The 12,641-nt window shown below is 46.7% G+C and overlaps 1 protein-coding gene and 1 long non-coding RNA gene across 2 annotated transcripts in view; one reads left to right on the top strand and one right to left on the bottom strand.

Moving 5' to 3' along the window:
• The window catches only part of LOC144889633 (uncharacterized), a 464,313-nt gene that overhangs the window by 244,475 nt on the left and 207,197 nt on the right, over positions 1-12,641 (bottom strand). The window lies entirely within an intron of this gene.
• LOC137416556 (E3 ubiquitin/ISG15 ligase TRIM25-like) overlaps positions 1-12,641 on the top strand; it is a 77,337-nt gene that overhangs the window by 63,654 nt on the left and 1,042 nt on the right. The window lies entirely within an intron of this gene.

The following is a 12,641-nucleotide window of genomic DNA, read 5'->3' as shown; positions in this document are numbered from 1 at the left end:
AGCTTCGTGTGTCAGGTGTGGCAAGACAGGTCACACTGCCATAGTTTGTAAGGTGGAGGTTGCTCTGCTAATGAATACGCCCAGGGGGAGGGAGGTAAACGCTGCTCCACTAATGAATACTCCCAGTGGGAGGGAGGTTAACGTTGCTCCACTAATTGAGATTCCCAGTGGGGGGGAGGCTATCGCATTGCCACCGCCTAAAATTCCTAATGAGGGTGAATCCAGTGTTCCAAGCGTGAACGTATTTATTCTTCCTCAGCAAAATGTTGAAATGGACACTGATAGCAAGGTGGGGACGAGTAAACGAAGGGCTCCGGATGATAGTGACTCATCTGGAGCAGGTAAAAAGGTCGTGCTCGATTTGCAGGCTGTTAGTGAAAAAACTCTTCAGGATGCACCTGGAATCTCTCTGCAAAGCGCGGACCAAATAAATAAAGAAGAAAACCCAGAAAAGAGCATCAGGGTTCAGCCGCTAAAACAACGCGGTTCCATTACTCACACAGACGACGTTAATGATGTAAATACTTCAGGCCACGATACCGTGAATGGCGCATCATTGATCCAAGCGAATGTCGCCGAACAGGCTGACATCCATAATAAATCTGCCAATATAGCAGAAAAGGGCGGAAACATAAATGCACAGGAATGTGGGAATAATGATTTCATGCCAATTGAGGAAATCAGTAATCAATGTGCTGATGTTTCCCAAACACAGCACTGCGTGGACCCCCCAGACAAGGGAAGACTAGTTTGCATAGCAGGAGAAGAAAACGGTATTGACCCAGACCCCATTGGACCACTTTCTGATTTATCAGAATCGGAAGAGGAGGTGGAGGTAACAGCATTATCACAATTAATGCCAGATCAACCCCCAACCCCTCCCCATATTGTTCTCTCATTCCTCAATGAAACGTATAGACAGCGAAATGTCATCATTGGGGATCATTTCCCTGATTTGGCTCCCTTTATTCAGGCTGCAAAACTAGTCATAAAAAAATCTGAGGAACTAAACCTAACAAAATCGCAGTTTCATCGACTAAAGAAAATCATAACAAAGGCAAAGAGTGAGTACTCACAGTGTCAGACAAAATTTACTAATGAGTGATGAAGACGCTTAATCTTGCAACACTCAATATAAATGGTGGTGGGGCCAGACACATCCGCCAGATCCAAGTGAATAATTTATTCAAAAGGAAACAAGTCGATGTAATATTACTGCAAGAAACTCATATTACTGAGAAGGTTGAACATGACTGGAGCAGCATGTTCAAAGGTAAATGTTTCTTCAGTAATATGTCATCTGTATCTGCTGGAGTGGGGTTTTTGCTAAAACCAGGACTTGTACCTGAATCTTGCCTCTTTCAGGAGGTGATTCGGGGACGTTTTGCCTCCCTAGAATTGGTGATCAATAGCTTGAAGCTTATTATTTTTAATGTATATGCACCAAGCGAGAGTACTGACCGTAAAGCCTTCTTTACTGAAGTGATAAACCATTTAAACTTGTTTGACCCAAATCAGTGCATATGCATGGGGGGAGATTTCAATTGTACGCTAGAGCCCAAAATAGACAGAAATTCACCGGAACCACATCCCGAGTCCCACGGTAACCTCTCCCAGTTCCTTTCAGGTGGGGTTTTTTTGGATGTATGGCGATTGATGCACCCAAATGACCGGCAGTTTACATGGTGTCGATGCTCCAATGGCCAAGTATCCTTAGCGAGGCTTGACCGCTGGTACATCACCCCACGATTAAGGAATATTGCAACCTCCTCAACTATTACCCCTTCCATCTTCTCTGACCACCACATGGTCACGATGGGCCTATCTTTCCCACAATTCAAACGGAGGAGCGCCTATTGGAAATTCAATACAAGCCTTTTGGATGATACCCTGTTTAAGGAAGCCTTTCGCATCCTATGGATAGCAATAGTTGGAAAAAAGCCCCTCTTTGCTTCCACTAACCTTTGGTGGGATAATATGAAAACTCATATACGACTTTTCTGTCAACAGTTTAATTCCCACATCACCCATGAAAATCAAATCACATTGGCACGGTTGGAAACCGAAATTCTAAAACTGCAAAACAAAATGGCAGAGCAGGAAAATGAGGCAAATTATAAATTGCTCCTTGAAAAAAGGACCCAACTCCGGGAACTATTACAGGAGAAGGCTGCAGGACTGCTAGTTAGACTGAGAGTAAAAAGCATCAAAGTATCGGATAGTCCTAGCAAAGCCTTCTTTCACTTAGAAGCTGAAACGAAGCCTCCCCAGCTTATTTCATCAGTTAAGGACCCCAGTGGGAATGAAATTACAAGTTCTGATGGGGGTAAAAATCACTATTAGAAAGTATTATTCTGAACTATTTGCTAAAAAAGATATATATGAGGATAAAATAAAATGTTTTACCTCCCATCTCCCAACCCTAACTGAGACTCTACGCCTGGAGCTGGATGTGCCTTTAAGCCTTGATGAATTACAGCGTGCCCTGGTTGGAATGGAATCTGGAAAGGCTCCTGGAATTGATGGCCTGCCAGCTGAGTTTTACATGGAATTTTGGGACATTTTGGGCCCAGAACTATTGATTGTAATCCAAGAATCCTTGCGAAAAGGTGTAATGCCACTAAGCCTAAGGAGAGCAGTGGTGAGTCTTCTCCCAAAGTCAGGAGACCTCCGGCGGATGGAGAATTGGAGACCGGTTTCAATAATGTGTACCGACTATAAACTGTTTTCGAAAGCAATGGCAAATCGCTTAAAAAAAGTCATTGGTGATCTGGTTTTACCTGATCAGACATTCTGCATCCCCAGTCGTTCGATTTACGACAACATTTTTTTCGTGCGGGATTTAATGTATGCTCGCCATGACCAAAATGATTTTGGAATATGTTTTCTAGACTTTGAAAAAGCCTTTGACAGCATTGACCATGTTTTCTTGTGCCATGTTCTTGAAGCATGTGGGTTTGGGGTAATTTTCAGGGCCTTTATAACTTTATTGTACACTGACATCTCCAGTGTAATTAAGGTGAACAATGAACTGGTTCCCCCCATAAAGGTTCAGAGGGGGGTACGGCAGGGTTGCCCAGTCTCAGGTTTGCTTTTTGCGCTAGCAATGGAGCCATTTCTTTGCACACTGAGAAAGAATATCTCTGGCCTGACCTGTTTTCCTGGAAGCCCACCAATGACTATATCGGCCTATGCAGACGATGTTTGCGTCATTATAAAAAACCACCAAGACATTGTTGCTCTTGTAAAGTCCTTAAGAACCTTTTTCATGGCTTCATCTCTGAAGGTTAATTGGACGAAAAGCAAAGCTCTTTGGGTGCCATACCTTAATAGCTGCCTACCTGTCTCAACACATCTGCCTGCTCTTCCAGAAAACTTGGAGTGGAAAACAGATGGTGTTGATTACCTTGGTGTGTCCTTGGGCTCTACACAATTTGAGAAAAGGAATTGGGAAGGTGTGACCGGAGAAATAGACAGGAGGCTGAACCTGTGGAAAAGAGCCCTACCGCACCTCTCATTTAAGGGCCGAGTCTTAGTGGCAAACAACTTGGTTGCTGCAACGTTGTGGCATCGCTTTATTTGCCTGCAACCACCAGAAGTGTTGCTGGACAGGATACAGGCCAAACTTGTGGACTTTTTTTGGGGAGGCCATCATTGGCTGCGGCCAAGTGTAATATGCCTTACTTCCTCGGAAGGTGGTCAGAGCCTTGTTCACGTGAGATCCCGTCTCATGGCTTTTCGCCTGTGCTCCATTCAACGCCTCCTATTTGGTGAAAACCTGCCAAACCATGCCTTGGCTTGCCATATTTTACAGCAGGCGGGTAGACTCGGCTATGGTCTCGAAGTATTCCTGACTCACCTCAAATACGTGAATACATCAACGCTCCCCATATTTTACCAGAGCCTTCTCAGTGCCTGGGAAAGACTTTCCGTGAGCCGTAAAGCGGACACCTACTCCCCAGGGATGTTCGAGGTTGAACCCCTGTTCTTCAACCCTCTCTTCCCTGATGTTCTCAAGAGTCGCCATTTGTGCCAACGCTTTATTGAGGCAGGCATAAACAAAGTATGGCACCTTCGGCCAAACTCCGGTGTCGGGTGGAGGAATGTGGAGGAAATTTCAACCTTGATGGCGATTCGGTCCAAGAGGACAATTGGAACGATTTTGAGGAAAGTTGTTCAAAAACGTCATCAGCTACAGAAACTTTGGACTTGGAATACTTTTGGACACCCCAACGAGTCCCCGTTTCCGAAACTGATTTTTGCCTGCTTTCCCAACGAACTTCCACCTGTAAGCACAGGGACAAGTGTATTGCATGCTGAGAGCAGCAAGAGCCTGTATAGGTGGTGGTTATCTCAAGTTCTTGGTATTCCTCCGCTAAATGGAGTAGCACGATGGAAGAGGCTACTCCCTGCCGGGCCCCCCAATGAACCTGTATGGGAATCAATGTATAGTAAGCTGATCAACAAAAGAACAGGTGATCTTCAGTGGCGCCTTGCCCACGGGATCATCCCATGTAATACATATGTATGGAACTTTGCCCCAATATCTGCATGTTGCCCCTTTTGTTCTGTAAATGAGGATGTTTTTCATTTTTTCATTGGCTGTGAAAGACTTTTTCCTTTATTTGAATGGTTAGACTTTGTGTCGTTCAAAATGAATTTCAGATTTACTTTTCGATCCTTTATTTTTGGGCTCAAAAAGAGACGGCAACACAACAAGGACTATGAACTGTTGTGCTTTTTTGTAGCTACAGCAAAGCTTGCCACTTACCTGTCCAGAAAGGAGAAGTGGAATGGTAAGCCCATTCATCAGTGCAAGGTCATGACGTTTTTCAACGCACTGTGTGCTGCAAGGCTAAAACATGAGTTTGAGTTTTCCAAGAGCATGGGCGAAATTGATGGATTTGTGGAAAAATGGTGTTTGAAAAGTGTCTGTGAAGTCCGCCAAAACGAGTTGGTATTATTTTTCTCATGATTGTTCATAATTTCTACAATTCATAATAGTGCTGCAGAAGATTGCATTTGTTTTCGGTAAAAGTTGAACTGATCAACGCATATATCTGTGTTGTTTCCTCGCTTCATCGTTTTCTCTTGTTTTTGGCTTTGTTGATTTTATACACTGTACATCCATGCACTTTATAATTTTTGGAATAAAAGGACGTCAAAAGTCTGTCTCTCTCTCTCTCTCTCTCTCTCTCTCTCTCTCTCGCGCGCGCCCCCTGCTGGCCGTTTGTGGTGGGTGTGGCGTCATGGCGGCTGTGAGCAACTGCTCTGTGGTGTAGTGAGTTCTTTGTGAGTTTTTCTCCTCTCCTGCCCTCCCCTGCCCCCCCTCCCTCTCCCTTTCCATCCGTTGTGCTTCGGCATCGTGTTTCCATCCGTTCTGCACCCTTGTCTTCAAGAGAGAGAGGATTGAGAGCGAGCCCATTTTGGGTGCGGCCTACTGGCTTTGACGACGCTTTGTAAGCCTTTTTTTGCGCTTATAATGCACGTTTATTATTTACTTTAGTTTGATTATTTAGGTTTGACACCTTCTTGTCCGGTTCGGACAAGGGGGGGGGGGGGGGATTTCGCCGGTATGGCGAATACACGCTCTCGTTGCGAGGCGTTCGAGAAATTGACACGTAAGCATGCATTCGCATGTGTTCCGCCCGAAGGAGCTCCTACTGAGGACATTATCCTTGCCGTGGGATCCATCATAGGAGACGGTAATGTTCGTGCGGCGTCACGAATGAACCAAAAATTTGTTGTCTTCGTGTCAGAAGAAAAACTCGTCCATGACGTCGTTAGTACCGGTCTAACCATAAAAGGGGGCCATTACATTACGGTATCCCCTATGGATACGCCGGCGACCAAGATAACAATATCCAACGTCCCACCATTTGTGCCAGGCGAGAAACTCCTATCTGTTCTGTCTCGTTATGGAAAAATTGTTTCCCGAATCTCAATGATCCCGCTCGGGTGTCGCAGTGATCGTGTTAAACACGTGATGAGCTTTAGGAGGCAGGTGTACATGATCCTCCCGGATCGCGGAGCCGATACAGGTTTAAATATATCCTTTAAAGTATCGTTGGATGATCGAGAATACCACATGTATGCTTCCTCAGCCTCCTTAACTTGCTTTAATTGTGGAGAATTCGGACACGTTAAAAGATTCTGTCCTAGGGCCGCTTGTCCGAAGTGTGGTGAACCGGGACATAACGAAAGGGCTTGCAAAAAGGCCAATCCCTCCACCGCGCCTTGTGACACCCCGACCATGCTCGCTGACACCCGGACCGTATCTCCTGTTACCCCTACCGTACCTTCCGTCACCCGGACCGTATCTCCTGTCACCCCTACCGTACCTTCCGTCACCCGGACCGTACCCTCTGACACCCCGACCGCACCTTCGGACGCCCGGACCGTACCTTCTGACACCCTGACCGTACCTTCTGACACCCCGACCGTACCTTCCGTCACCCGGACCGTACCCTCTGACACCCCGACCGCACCTTCGGACGCCCGGACCGTACCTTCTGACACCCTGACCGTACCTTCTGACACCCCGACCGTACCTTCTGACACCCCGACCGTACCTTCTGACACCCCGACCGTACCTTCTGACACCCCGACTGAGTCGTCTGTCACACCGGTGCTTTTCGATTCCAATGTGATGACACCCACCGATGCGACTGACACAACTAGCATTGCCCCCTTTCCCGAACCCATGAACGAAGAATCCACAGTGTTTTCTAAAAAGCGAAGAGCACCAGCGCCAAGCAGTTTCGCTGGTGCTGCAAAGAAGGCGGTCATGGGCGGCACCATTTCCGGCGCACACGTGTCCGAGTGCCCCTCTGACATTCCCTCACTAACTGAGAACATGGATACCGTTGCCAATGACACCAGTGAGTCTCATTATGTAAATGAGCCAAAAAATAAAATTTGTACCTCTCACCTGGAAGTTTCCGAGTGCGAAACCTCCAGTGAAAGTATTACCATTTCCGAGCTGGGAAATGGTTTTCCGCCTGCCCCCCCTTTAAATACCGAGCAGACTAAGGATTCAATAAACGCTCCCACTGTACAAACGGGGCCAGCAAATCTGAGTTTGCCGGGATCTCAAACCCAAGCTCCGACCCCAGAAACAAATATCCACCAAAGTGTTAACGAGTGCCCTCGGGAACACCTTGAGAAACTTGTGAAGGTGCCCCCAGACAAGACCGCGGGGGCAGCGGGTAATACCCCAGATCCCGACGACATGTTATCTGACGTGTCTGAGTCCGAAGATGACATTGAGGCAACCGCGCTGTCACAAACAATGACAGGTCACTCGCAGGTATCCCCTCAACTCGTTCTTACCTTCCTTAACGAAACGTATCGTCACCGCAACATTGTCATTAAAGACAATTTCCCTGACTTGGCTGCATTCATGTGCACCGCAAAGTCAATAATCAAAGCGCGTGAGGATTTTGACCTGACGAAATCTCAACTCCACAGGTTAAGAAAGTTTGTTACCCGAGCAGGTGCAGAGTGTTCCCAAGCACAGGGCGATTTCATTACCACGGAATGAAAAACATTTCCTTTGCGACCTTAAACATGAATGGTGGGGGTGCAAGCCACCTCCGTCAGGCCCAAGTCAAAAACTTGTTTGACCGTAAAAAGGCAAATGTTCTTTTACTACAAGAGACCCACATCACACCTAACGTGGAACATGACTGGTGCCAAACTTTCAAAGGGCAATGCTATTTTAGCAATCTGTCAGCCTCATCTGCTGGGGTTGGGTTTTTTCTAAAGCCAGGCCTAGCTTTCGAGTCTTGTCATTTTCAGGAAGTCATAAAAGGCCGGCTTATTTCCCTCCAGCTTGCACATCAAAACTTCCGCTGTACCATTTTCAATGTGTACGCACCTAGTGAGAGCAGGGACCGAAAGGCCTTCTTCACTTCCATGGTAAACCACCTGAAATCAGTTGATCTCGACCAATGTGTGTGCATTGGTGGTGACTTTAATTGCACCTTTGACCCTCCGAAAGACAGAAACTCGGCAGAACCCCACCCCGAGTCCCATGCGGACCTATCCCGTTTCTTTAAGACGGCCGGTCTACTGGATGTTTGGCGATTGCACCACCCCAACACAGTCCAGTTTACCTGGTGTCGATGTGCCAATGGCCGGGTGTCTTCGGCAAGACTCGACCGCTGGTACATAAATGTACCCTTTAAGAACGTCGCGGCCTCGTCAGGTTGTTTTCCGTCATTGTTTTCAGACCACCATATGGTAACCTTAGATCTTTCTTTTCCTCGACCCACATGCAGAAATAGTTACTGGAAGTTTAACGTTAAACTTTTAGAGGACAGTTTATTTACAGACTCCTTTCGTGATTTCTGGGCTGAAATGAGTACTAAAAAATCTTCTTTCTCCTCAATTAGCCTCTGGTGGGATAACCTAAAGGCCCAAATTCGAGTATTTTGTCAACAATTTAATTCGCACTGTACCAATGTAAAACATATCACGATGGCTTGCTTGGAAGCAGACATCTTAAGGTTAGAGAGCAAGTTGGCCAATGAGAGCAACCCAGTGAACTATCGGTTGCTACTCGAGAAGAAGGCCCAATTAAGGGATTTGATCCATGAAAAAGCAGCGGGCACACTAGTTCGGCTAAGAATACAAAATATAAAGGTTTCAGATACCCCAACTAAGGCTTTCTTTCACCTAGAAACTATAGAGAAACCAGCACGACTCATATCTTCGGTTTTGGACCCAGGGGGGAACATCCTAACAAATCCGAGTGATATAAGATTAAATATAATTGATTTCTTTTCTGAACTTTTCAAGGCCAAAACAGTTTCTCACGAAATGATGAATGTTTTGACCTCTCACCTTCCTTCCGTGGCTGAGGCCCAACGTCTGGAACTGGATGCTCCAATTACCCTTCCAGAGCTATCCGGTGCACTCGCTGAGATGGAGTCGGGAAAAGCCCCTGGCATCGATGGCCTACCGGCCGAATTTCTTTCGGCATTCTGGGACATTTTGGGCCCAGAGCTGCTCAATGTTCTGGATGCATCTCTTTTATCCGGAGAATTACCGCTCAGTTTTAGAAGAGCAGTACTCTGCCTGCTACCCAAGACTGGCGATCTCCGACACCTGTCAAACTGGCGTCCGATCTCGTTGTTGTGCACAGATTACAAACTGTTTTCCAAGGTCCTTGCGAACCGGTTGAAGACAGTTATCGGGGACCTGGTGTCACCTGATCAAAGTTGCGGCATCCCTGGCAGATCCATCTATGACAACATATTCCTAGTCAGAGATTTGTTAACTGGTAAATGTGTTAAAGAGGATTTTGGATTGGTGTTTCTTGACCTGGCAAAAGCCTTTGATAGCATTGATCATGAGTTTTTGTGTCATGTGTTACAAGCTTGCGGGCTTGGCACAAATTTTAGAGCCTACATAGCTTTGTTATATGCAAACATCTCCAGCCTGATCAAAGTTAACAACGAATTTTGCCCACCCATAAAGGTTCAGAGAGGGGTAAGGCAAGGTTGTCCACTTTCAGGTCTATTATTTGCCCTCGCCTTGGAGCCCCTCTTAATCGCCCTCAGAAAGGATATCCCTGGACTTGCCCTTTCTCCAGGACACCCACCTTTGACCCTGTCAGCTTATGCCGACGACCTGTGTGTCATTATAAAAAGAAAATGCGACAGTGACGCCATGGCAAAGTGTTTGTCGGACTTCAACCTTGCCTCATCATTAAGGTGTAATTGGGGGAAAAGCAAGGCTCTGTGGATCCCCTTTCCAAAAAACGACTTATCTATGCCACCGTTATTACCACCACCTCCCCTTCCTGCAGAACTAGTGTGGGCAAACGATGGCATCAAGTATTTGGGCGTCTTCCTCGGACCTCCTCAGTATGCCCAGAACAATTGGGACAGGATCATTGACCAGGTAGACGGGCGTTTGAGCCGATGGAAAAGAGCTCTACCCCACCTGTCCTATAAGGGTCGCGTGCTAGTTGTCAACAACCTCGTCACTACCCTTTTGTGGCACCGGTTCATCTGCCTGCAACCACCGGAGGTTTTGCTCCAAGCTATCCAGAGGAAACTGGTGGATTTTTTTTGGGGAGGCTACCACTGGCTTCGACCCAGCGCCATATGTTGTCCCTTGGCCGAGGGTGGTCATGGCCTAGTCGATGTGAAATGCCGCCTGTTGGCCTTCCGGCTCCGCTCCATCCAACGCTTGCTGTATGCAGAACACCTACCAGGAAAGCCCTTAGCCTGCTCCATTCTTCAACGAGCTGGGAGGCTCGGATACGGACAGGAACTTTTCCTGACCAACCTTCAACACACCGATACATCTCTGCTCCCAGTTTTTTATCAGAGCCTCTTGAATGCCTGGCAGGGCGTTTCGATAAGTCGCCAAACAGACTCGTATGGCACTAACATGTATGCACATGAGCCTTTATTTTTCAACCCACTTTTCCCCGATATCCCGAGGAGTCGCGACTTCTGCCAGCATTTTATAGCGGCCAACATCCTGAAAGTGTGTCATCTCCGACACGACTCTGGACAGGGATGGAAGCCTGCGAACGAGCTGGCGGACCTAACAGGTGTTCGGTCCAGGAGGCAAATCGAGAATATACTAAGAGCGGTGATCCGAAAGGGCCACCAGCTAGGCCTACATTGGACGCAGGACATAGAGGTCGAGCCCACAGTCCCAAAATTAGGGGTCACTTTTACCCCAAACGAGCTGCCCCCCATGAGCGCAGGGTCACCCCCCTTCCATGGCATGAGCAGCAAGAGTATCTATAGGTCTTGTGTGAAACTTCTTCTTGGGGACCCACCTCTAGCTGGGGTTACCCGGTGGAAAGGACTCTTGCCTCCCGGTCCCCCCTCTGAGCCTTTATGGGATACAATGTATGCTGGACTTATTTCTAAAAGAACAGGTGACCTTCAGTGGCGTTTGGCCCACTGGATTGTTCCTTCCAATGCTGTCATCCGTTTTTTTTCCCCCATTTCCGGCTGTTGCCCCTTTTGTCCGGCGAGGGAAGATTTGCTTCATGCTTTCATTAATTGTGAAAGACTTTCTCCTTTGTTTCATTGGTTAAATTTTATTTCCCATAGATTGCAGGTTACCTTTTCTTTGAAAGCTTACATCTTTGGCTTTCCTCCCAAAAAGGGAACCACATCCATTGTATTCGGGTTCCTAACCGCTACTGCTAAACTGGCCGTATACCTGTCGCGGAAGGCGAAGCTGGGCGGCAGACCCATGCAGGAATGCAGTATCATGGTGTTCTTTAGTTCATTGGTGTCAGCAAGGCTCAAGCTTGAATTTGGCTGTGTCCAAACGGCAAACGACCTTGCTAATTTTGTTGCGACTTGGTGTGTTGGAGGGATTTGTGAGGTCCAGGAAAACAAATTGTTAATCTCCGTATAATACAGTGCGGGTGTTTCTTATCGTGTGCTGTTTTTTTCTGGCATTTGCACCTTTCTGTTGCTGGGTTTGCAGTGCACCGTTTGTTTTTTTCCTTTCGGGATTGCTATGATTTTACTGATTGCCCTGATTGATTGCTTTTGGTGGTATTCTTGTTTTATACTTTTATAATAAAAAGAGCTTAAAAGTCTCTCTCTCTCTCTCTCTCTCTCTCTCTCTCTCTCTCCCAACTGGGTGTTTGTGTTTGTCTGATTAAGATAATTTACACTAACCGGCTTATCTTTGGTCAGCCTGCATTCAGGTCGCTTAGCTTGGGGTCTTAATTCCCCCATTTTGTCCACTCAACTCAAGTATGCCCTGCGTCAGAACAGGTCAGTTTCTGTGCAATAAAGCTTGCTTGAGCCGCTTGGCGAGCGCTCTCCAAGCAGCTTGGTAATGGGTGCAACACCCCTGCTCCCTCCTCAGATTGAGTCTATTTTATTTACTTCCTTCATTTAAAGAGTAAAAATATGGGCAACAAACCTGGTGCTCACCTGGTAGAATAAAGAGAAACTGCACTGACTAAAGGTATTTTAAACCAATTGCAATGGTTGCTCGAAGACAGGGCAGCAGGTAGAATCAAACCAACATAATCATGAGACTTTAAACAAACAAAAACATACCTATTTTGGGGTCCACTCCCACATACCTCCGTCAGTAATGCCTTCAACAAACATTTGTACATCGCGGGTGTTGAAGGTTGTGTGGAAGTTTCATCGAAATAGTGGGCGTAGGTTCAGGGAAAAAGCAAATACCTATTTTGGGGTCAAACGTGGATCCACTTTGACCCCCTGAGACCCCGACTTATTTTTATTGCCCTGAACAAACTTTAGACAGAACACAACAAATACAATTTGTGCCAAATTTGGTCAAAATCTCATCAGCGGTTTCGCAAAATAAGTTGCAAGTGTTTCCGGACGGATGACGCGCCATCGCATAAGCTCACCTGAACTTTGTTCCAGGTGAGATAAAAAGTACGTTTATCAACGAACGAAGCAGCCCTCTCCCCCCTTTAACCTCCCCCCCCCCCCCGTGCCTCACCTTTGTTTTGCTATTTTATTTTCCCCCTTTTTGTCCGATCTGCTTTCATTATACGACGCGTCACTTCCACATAAATAGACACATCGATACATATAAACACCATTGTCTGTCCGCACACATAAACACACCTTTATGAAGGGGAGAGGGTAACATCGTTAATGTGTCCA

The sequence above is a fragment of the Myxine glutinosa genome, chromosome 1 (genome assembly GCF_964187855.1).
Source record: "Myxine glutinosa chromosome 1, kmMyxGlut1.1, whole genome shotgun sequence".
Taxonomy (NCBI): Eukaryota; Metazoa; Chordata; class Myxini; order Myxiniformes; family Myxinidae; genus Myxine; species Myxine glutinosa.
Note: the sequence above shows the minus strand (reverse complement) of the source record. Positions and strands in the feature narration are given on the sequence as shown.